The sequence below is a fragment of the Orycteropus afer genome, unplaced genomic scaffold (genome assembly GCF_000298275.1).
Source record: "Orycteropus afer afer isolate SDZICR_OR568_19922 unplaced genomic scaffold, OryAfe1.0 scaffold00308, whole genome shotgun sequence".
Taxonomy (NCBI): Eukaryota; Metazoa; Chordata; class Mammalia; order Tubulidentata; family Orycteropodidae; genus Orycteropus; species Orycteropus afer.
The window spans coordinates 3,078,673-3,088,595 of NW_006921895.1; positions in this window are offsets into that span (position 1 = coordinate 3,078,673).

Below are 9,923 nucleotides of genomic sequence, written 5' to 3' on the forward strand. Positions count from 1 at the left end.
CTATGTTCGTTTTTTTCTCCTTACACATTACAACACAATTGGAAGGCATATTTTTTAAAATTCTGATCTTCATTATAGTCAATAAAACCAATCCAATGTAAAAGAATTTCCTTTCAATTTAGTGACCTTGCCTTTTGAACTTTAAGAAGTTCACGTTCCAGGAACATTACATTACTGATGAATGAGCCCTTATTATCAGTTATAATTTTAAATGCCACTCTCTGGTGAAGGATTGCTGGCATTGGGACTCAATGAGGTCTGTGAGAAGATCTAAGCAATGCAAGCATAAAAATGCAAGAGTAGTGTCAGCCTAAGCTTTTCTCCATGGAATATGATGTAAATTCCAGGAACTTTCACATAGCTGACCTAGGAGAGAATCTGAAACTAAAGACGTTATTTCCTTGGACTCTTTTAATCCAGTGGTTGAAATCGATGCTCCTTGGAATAAATATTAAAGGATCTCCTTTCATATTTCCTCAGTTTCAAGTTCAAGGGCTCAAAGGTAGTATGCTGGTTAAGAGTCTAGGCTTGAGTCAAAACATGCTCAGTCACTAGCTGTGTGGCTATGAACAGATTGCTTAACCTTTGTCAACATGAATTTCTTATCTGTAAACTTAGTTCACAGAAAAGGTAAACTATATATTACTTTACATATTTACTGATAAATTATAGACACAAAGAAAATATTAGTTTTTAGTTTGCATTGCTATCAGCTTACCTTGAGCTAACAATGTTTAGGAATATACCTTTGTTCTAATGTCTTATGCCAGGTACCCCAAAAGAAGACCCTGAGACAAGGGTTCATGTGCAAATGATTTATTAAAGAAATACTCCCAATAAAGATTGCTGAAGGAAGGGAAGCCAGACAGGGAAGGGGGGAAAAAAAAAAAAAAGAGGAAGGAGAGGTAGAGCTACCAAGCAAATTCCCAACTTTAGCCTGACCCTAAAAGGAGAAACAGCATTTTCCTGTCTCAACACCAATAAGCAACCAATTAAGGCTTGCCCTGGAAATTTTAACTTCTAGCTCAAAGCATCCAGGTAAAGTGGCTCCAGTAGCTTGGGAATATTCCTCCAATGAGAAACACAAAACCAAAACCAAACTCACTGCCATCAAATTGATTCATTGTGACCCAATTCATAGTGACCTCCTTTGGGTAAATTTTTATGGAAGTAGATTGACCAGTCTTCTTACTGCAGAGTGGCTGGTGGGTTTGAACCAGCACAGGGGTGGCTTTTTTTGAAACAAAATACACAGAAAGAATAGGAAGGAAGATGGAAAAGAGCTGAATGTGTTTTCAGGAAAGATTATGTTTTATACACATGATAGATCCTTGTTACCATGTTCTACATGTGTTTTAGAGACTTAATGTAGGATTACAAGACTTAGTTTTCAAACAAAAATATGGCACTATTTGTTCAATGTGAAATTCTTTCTCTCTCTCTTATTTTTTTAATATTTTATTGTAATTTGGGTGAAATTCTACAAAGCAGATTAATTTTTAGATTCAACATTTCATATACAATTTGTTTTGTGGCACAGGTTACATTCCATACAGTGTAAAAACTCCCCTCCCACTTCCTCCCTTTTGTTACCCTTTCCTTGTATCCTTCTTGCCTATGCATTCTTGTCTTCCTGCCTTTCTCCCTGTGCAAATGATGCCCTTCTGGTCTCCCATGGTTGATTGTTCTAAGGAGTGCATTTCTTTGGTATAAGTGTTCAGCTCATAGGGCTGTCCATTGTTTAGCTGAGAGTTAAGTCATGATACTAAGTTCAATTCCAGGTCCAAAAGATAACTCAAGGCCATAGTCTCAGGGGTTTCACCCATTTCTATCAGACCAGTAAGCCTGGTCTCATTTATGACTTTGAGCTTTGTTCCACACTTTTCTCTCACTCCACCCAGGAACTCCAATTTTGAACCCTTTCTGAGTGGTTGGCATTGGTAGCCTGGCACTATCTAGTTCTTCTGGTCTCAGGGTCATATAGGCTAAGATTCTCATGGTCCACTAGTCCTTTGGACTAGCTATTTCCATATGTCTTTGATTTTCTTCACTCTTCTTTGCTCTGAATGGGAAGAGACCAACAGTTGCATCTTAATTGACTGCTTTCAAGCTTTTAAGACCCTAGTTGCTACTCACCAAATTAAGTTGTAGAACAATATTTTTGTATGCTATGTTTTACCAGTTAAACTTGATGTCCCCCATGACCATGATCCCCAGCTCTCAGGCCCAGTGACTCACTCCCTCAAAATGTTTAGTTGTGGCTAACAATGTGAAATTATTTTAATTCAGTTTTTGTCCATATGCATATACCCACATAGATACATACATTTTAAGTTATTTGATTCTTTATATTCAGATTTTTGAATAATCTAAAGAACAAATAAGTGTAAGGATTGTATCTTTTTACCATACTTATCCAGGCTGTATGTTGAGCAAATAATCCAAGAAGCTGGACTATATGAAGAAGAATGCAGCATCAGGATTGAAGAAAGACTCATTAACAACCTTCCCTCCCGAAAATGATCACGACTTGAAGCACTTATCCATGATCAAAGATTACTGAATTCAGTATGGCTTGCACTTCAACATTGTTGTTGTTATTATGTGCTTTTGAGTCAGACCCGACTCATAGTGACCCCTCCTTGGTTTTCTGAAGCAGTATCACTATGGAAGTAGATTGCCCAACATTCCTTCCCAGGAGTGGCTGATGGGTTTGAATTGCCAGCCTTTTCTGGTTTGCAGTCAAGTGCCTTAGGCACTACACTACCAGAGCTCCTACACTTCAACATAAAAAAAAAAAAAAAAAAAATCCTCACAACTGGACCAATAAGCAACATGATGATAAAAGGAGAAAAGATTGAAGTTATCAAGGATTTCATTTTACTTGGATCCACAGTCAACATCCCGGGAAGCAGCAGTCAAGAAGTAAGACGCTGTACTTCACTGGGCAAATCTGCTGCTAAAAACCTATTTAAAGTGTTAAGAAGCAAAGATTTATTTTGAAGACTAAGGTATGCCTAACTCAAGACTTGGTATTTCCAATCATCTCATATGCATGTGAAAAGTGGACAATGAATAAAGAAAAGTGAAGATGAGTTGATGCTTTTGAATTATGGTGCTGGCAAAGAATGTTGAAAATACCATGGACTGCCAGAAGAAGTGCAAATGGAATGCTCTTTGGAAGCCAGAATGGCTAGACTTCTTCTCACCTACTTTGGTCATGTTATCAGAAGGGACTATTTCCTGGAGAAGGATATCATGCGTGGTAAAGTGGATGGTTGGCAAAAGAGGGAAAGACCCTCAACAAAATGGATTGACACAGTGGCTGCATCAATGAGCTGAAGTATAGCAAGGATTGTAAGGATGGCCCACAACTGGACAGCATTTTGTTCTGTTGTATATAGAGTCACTATGAGTTGGAGCCAACTTGATGCACCTAACAACAACAACAATAAAGAACATGAGTAAATAGAATAACTTTTATTTCTATCTCTTCATTATAATTCTAATTCACTTTAGAACGAGAACCATCCAGAATAAGGCACATGGATGCCAAATGATCTGTAGAATAAACATTCCATTTAGAGTTACTGTGACTCCCTGCAGAGTTGAACGGAAGAGTCCAATGCATGTCTTCTGAATGCTCTGCTATAGGTAGATGTGTAGACCTTAAGCAGCATGATAAATCTCTCTTCAAGGTTCTTTTTCTTCAGTAATACTGACGATCATTATTATAAACAATCTACCATGTGTCACATACTTACCATGCACTAGACACTTCACTAAGTGTTTTGCAAACATTACATTTAGAATTCAAATGCTTCAATAATGTGGGTATTGTGTCCATTTTATCAATGAGGAGATGAGCCTTAACAGATGACTGACGATGGTGACCTGTGACAGCTCAGCACTTTTGTTTTGAGGTAGAATGGACTCTGGGTTTCAAAGTGCATTTCAGAGCTCTCTTGAGATCAGGCTGATGCTGGGAATTTACCTGAACCCTCTTTCACCTCCTTTGGCCTCTTCCTATCTACCAGCTTCCCTTATTCCCTTATCAGTATTTCTTAGAGAAATTACTAAATAAATCATTTATGTAGGAATCTTTGTCTCAGCATTTGTTTTGGTGATAGCTGACCTAACACATTAGTCCAAATGGACTAAAGAAAGCTCAGTAACACGACTTGTTCAAGGTTAATAAGTGTGGAAACTCATATTTGAACTCAGGTCTTACTTCTCCACAAAGTCATGCTCTAAAACACCACATTATTCTTTCTTGAAATAAACTGAAGAGGTTATGCCAACTAAGGTTAAAACTCAACAGATAATTTAACAGTATCATGATTCTAATACTTCCCACCTTATCCCTACTTTATCCCCAACACAAGAGTAAGAGCTACCTCTTGTTCTCTCATCATCTCTTAAAAAGTTTGTGGAATCTTGAAACACTGGAAGGAAGGAACAAATCTCTCCCACCCCCTGTTAGTCCATTTACATAGCCTGAGAAGTTTTGTTTTTACCTTTTGTCTCTCCTTTTGAAGAATTGCTTTAAACTTGTGTAACAATGTAGGGAACACAAGGTTACAGATTTAAAGCATGCATGGAAGGAGAACAACATTATACTCTGAGGAATGCAGACTCTAACCTTGGTTCTCTGCAGTCTGGACTTCCTATGTAGAAGGTACACAGACTTGGTGCCCAGTCTTTGCATTCATTCCACGCATCCAAACTGCTTTGTAAAACATCTTTAGATATATGACTTAGATTTAGCTTAAAAGTAAACCTGACTGTGACACCAGAACTATTTGTTTTTCTTTTCAATCCCTGTCCAAATTGTGCAGGAAGCAATCATATCACATTTAACTACTTAATCACAAAATAAGCTGGATTCATCACATTAGTGGATTTTGCAAGCATTAACAAAACTGAATTTGTTACATGTATGGATGTTACTCCTATAAACCTCAAATACTAGTCAAATAATGGTATACTATTGTTTATCTTTCTTGCTTTCAGCCATGCTCTGTCTGACATCAGCAATACTATCCCTTAGTCCAGGCCCTCTTCTGAACATGGCTTGAATTTCTGGCAGTTCTCTGTCAATTTACAACTGCAACTATTTTTGAGTAATTTTCAGCAAAATTGTACTGTTATTTGATATTAATGATATTGCTTTATAATTTCTGCATTCTATTTGATCACCTTTCTTTGGAATAGGCATTACTATGGATCTTTTCCAGTTGTTTGACCAAGTATCTGTCTTTCAAATTTCTTAGCATTAATGAGTGAGTGTCTCCAGCTCTGCATCCATTTTTGAAATATCTGGGTAGGTATCCTGCCAATTCCTGGATCCTCATTTTTCACCAATTCTTTCAGTGCAGTTTGGACTTCTTCCTTCAATACTATTTGTTCTTGATCACATGCTCTTTCCAAAGTAGTTGCACACCGACCCATTCTTTTTGGCATGGTGATTCTATGTATTCGTTCTATCTTCTTTTGATGCTTCCTGCGTCGTTCAGTATTTTGCCCATATAATCCTTCAATATTGCAACTTGATGTTTGGATTTTCTTTTAGTTCTTTCAGCTTGAGAAATGTCGAGTGTGTTCTTTTTCTTCAGTTTTCTAATTCCAGGTCTTTGAACATTTCATTACAGTACTTTATCGTCTCAAGCCACCCTTTGAAATCTTGTGTTCAGCTCTTTTATTTCATTATTTCTTCCATTTGCTTTCAACACTCTTCATACAAGAACAAGTTTCAGGGTCTCTTCTGACATCCATTTTGGTCTTTTTAATCCCTTTCCAGTCTTTTTAATGGCTTTTTGCTTTCTTCATATATAACCTTTTTAATGTCATACCACTTGTCTGGTCTTCAATCACTGGTGTTCAATGCATCAAATCTATTCTTCAGCTTGTTTTTGAATTCAGATGGCATATAATTAAGATTGTATTTTGGCTTTCATGGACCTGTTTTAATTAATTATCTTCAACTTCAGCTTAAACTTGCATATGGGCAATTGATGCTCTTTTCCATAGTCAGCTCCTTGCCTTGTTTTGACTGATGATAATGAGCTTCTCCATCACCTGTTTCCACAGATGCAGTCAACTTGTTTCCCATATCTTCCATCTGGTGAGGTCCACATTTACAGTCACTGTTTATGTTGTTGAAAAAGGTATTTGCAGTAAATACATTGTTGGTCTTACAAAATTCTATCCTGAGATCTCTGGCATCATTTCTATTACCAAAATTATATTTTCCAATAACTGATGGTTCTTCTTTGTTTCCAAATTTCATATTCTAATCACCAGTAATAATCAATACATCTTGATTGCATGCTTAGTCAATTTCAGATGGCAGAAGTTGGTAAAAATCTTCAATTTCTTCATTTTTGGCTTTAGGGGTTGGTGCCTAAGTTTGAATAATAATAGTATTAACTGGTCTTCTTTATAGTTATATGGACATTATCTTATCACTGACAGTACTGTCCTTCAGGATAGATCTTGAAATATTCTTTTTGACAAAAAATGTGATGCATTTCTATTCAATTTTTTATTGCTGACATAGTAGAGCTTATGATTGTCTAATTCAAAATGGCTGCTACCAGTCCATTTCAGCTCACTAATGCCTAGGATATTGATCTCTATGCATTCTATTCCATTTTTGACAAATTCCTAAATTCATACTTTACATTTCATGTTCTGATTATTAATGGATACTTACAGCTGTTTGAGCAGGCAGCTCTTGCCCAGTTATATTTTGAGTGTCTTCCAACCTGAGGGGCTCATCTGCCAGCACTATATTAAACAATGTTTCACTGCTATCCATAAGGTATTCAAGTAATATACCAGATCGTATTTCCTTATTATTGATAAGTTTCACTGGCCAAAGTTGTTCAGAAGTTGATAGACCTATTTTTCTTTCCAATTTGTCTTAGTCTGGAAGCTCCACTGAAACCAGTCCATCATGGGTGACCCAGAAGGTATTTGAAATACCAGTAGCATAGCTTCTAGCTTCACAGCAACATGCAAGCCACCACTGTACAACAAAATGACAGAGGAGTGCCTGCAATGTTTCATTCTGTTGTACTTAGGTTCACTGTAAGTCAGAGCAAACTCAAAGGTACCTAACAACAGCAACAACATCATTTATCTTAATTGATTTATTACATAATTTATAGATATGTAATATATACACATTGTATATAATGAATGTACTTGTCTTAGCCTGAGTTGGTTAGAAACAGGGCTTGAGGTGAATATTAAGTGACAATGTTTTATTTAAGTGGTGTAAAGCCAAGACAGTGAGTGTAAACACCAAGTCATTGAGACAGGGAAGAATGGGAAGTTAGGTATAGAATTTTTTACTAGTCACTACTTCATGGTTTTCTGTGAACAGATACACTAGGTCACCTGGTAGGTACACTCATTCAGCGTATGTGATGTCTGTGCAGAGATTTATAAAGATTCTAATCATAAAACAGTCCACAGAAAGGAATAATCAGAAGATATTTATTTACCTGATATTTCCTGGGTTCTGTTTTCCAGTGACCAAAGGTGACTCAATAAGGAATTGATGCTCCCTCACTTCCAGGTTTGCACCATGTATCTGCTTTAGCAACTTCTTAGGAAGAAAGAGCCATGCTTTAGAGTTTGACATTTTACCTTAGTTCAGCTGTCATGAGATGAAGCAGAAATTCACCTGTGTGGTGATTCTGGCATTTTTGTGAGGAGTAACTGATGACAGAAAAACTCAGGTCCAAGCAGAGAGAGGCATTTTCACAGTTTAACGGAAGAGTAAGTGGCTAAGGGTCTGGGAGAGATCAGCACCAAGAGAATCTGAGGAGACAGATAGATGTGTCAGACACAATATTACATAATTAATAGGTAGCATTTAATTATACCTATTGTGTTTTTTTTTGAATGTGGAAATCATTGAACAATATCATACACAAGTAAAATTTTGCTGAAGATAATTCAAAAATAGTTGCAACAGTAGGTTGCTAGGGAACTGCCAGAAATTCAAGCCAGATTCAGAAGAGTATGTGGAACAAGGGACATCACTGCTGATGTCAAATGAATCTTGGCTGAAAGTAAAGAATATACCAGTAATATACCAGACAGTGTTTCCTTGTTATTGTTAAGGTTTTCACTGGCCAAAGTTGTTCAGTAGTGAATGGTCCCCTTCTTTCCAATCTGTCTTAGTCTGGAAGCTCCACTGAAACTAGTCCACCATGGGTGATCCTGCTGGTATTTAAAATACCAGTAACATACCTTCCAGTCTCACAGCAACACACAAAGATGTTTACCCGTGTTTCATTGACTGTGTAAAGGCATTCACCTGTGTGAATCACAAAACAATTATGAACAATATTTCAAAGAATGGGAATTGCAGACAGTTATGCTAATGAAGAAGCTATACACAGACCAAGAGGCAGTTGTTCATATAGAACAAGGGCATAGTAAGTAGTTTAAAATCAGGAAAGATGTATGTGAGTGTTGTATCCTTTCACCATACTTCTCCAACCTGTATGCTCAGCAAATAATCCGAGAAGCTAGACTGTATGAAACAGAATGCAACATCAGGATTGGAGGAAGATTCATGAACAACCTGCAACATGCAGTTAACACAACCTAGCTTGCTGAAAGTGAAGAATATTTAAAGCACTTTACAGAGATCAAAGACTACAGCCTTCAGTGTGAATTACACCTCAACATAAAGAGAAATAAAATCCTCGAAAATGGACCAATAAGCAACATCATAATAAATGGAGAAAAGACTGAAGTTACCAGGGATTTCATTTTACTTGGATCTACAATTAATACCCATGGAAGCAGCAATCAAGAAATCAGATGTGGTATAGCACTGGGCAAATATGCTGCAAAAGAACTCATTAAAGTGTTAAAGGGCAAAGATGTCACTTTGAAGACTAGGGTAAACCTGACCCAAGCCATGGTATATTTTTAAGAGCCTCATATACATATGAATGTTGGACAATGCATAATGAATACTCGAGAATTGATGCATTTGAATTGTGGTGTTGGTGAAGAATATTAAATGTACCAGGGACTGCTAGAAGAATGAATAAATCCCTCTTATATGAAGTACAGTCAGAATTCTCTTCAGAAACTAGAATGACCAGACTTTATCTCTCATACTTTGGACATGCTGTCAGAAGACACCAGTCCCTTGAGAAAGAAATCATGCTCGGTAAAGTAAGGATCAGTGAAAAATGGGAAGACCTTCAACACACAGTTGCTGTGACAATGGGCTCAAGCATGGCAATGACTTGTGAGGATGGTGCAGACCAGGCAGTGTTTTATTCTGTTGTACATAAGGTTGCTGAAACTGACTAGACAGCACCTAACAACAATAACATTGTGGTTTTTAACAATGTCCTTTTAGAAAAAAAAAAGTGTGTGTATATATATATACAGTGGTGAAATATATATTAAAAATGTACTATTTCACCATTTTAAGAAATGTCTTTCATTGACTAATTTTCTCTGTGCCAGACACATAAACAACTTCATTCTAGCTCGTGGAAGACTGTCTGGAAAATCACTGAATCTTCTATTTCTTTTTTATGCACATCCTTTGCAATGTGATTTTCGGGTAACTACTATTAAGAGATGCAACCTATTTCTTCACTCTCTGAGTTTGAGTTTCACCCTCTGACTTACTTTGACCAATAACATAGAGTGGAAGTGATTGTGTACCAACTCCAAGCCTCAACAGGTCAGGTGCGTTGCTGCTCTCTCTCTCTCTCTTTCCGACTCCTACAACCAAGAGAACAAGTGTCGGGTAGCCAGCTGGAGGATGAGAAGCAGCATGGAGTCGAGATGAAACGTTACAGATGAGGTCAACCTAGATTAGCCAGCCTCCACTGACAACCCAACTCACCAAAGATGCAAAAGTGAGCTGCCAAAGT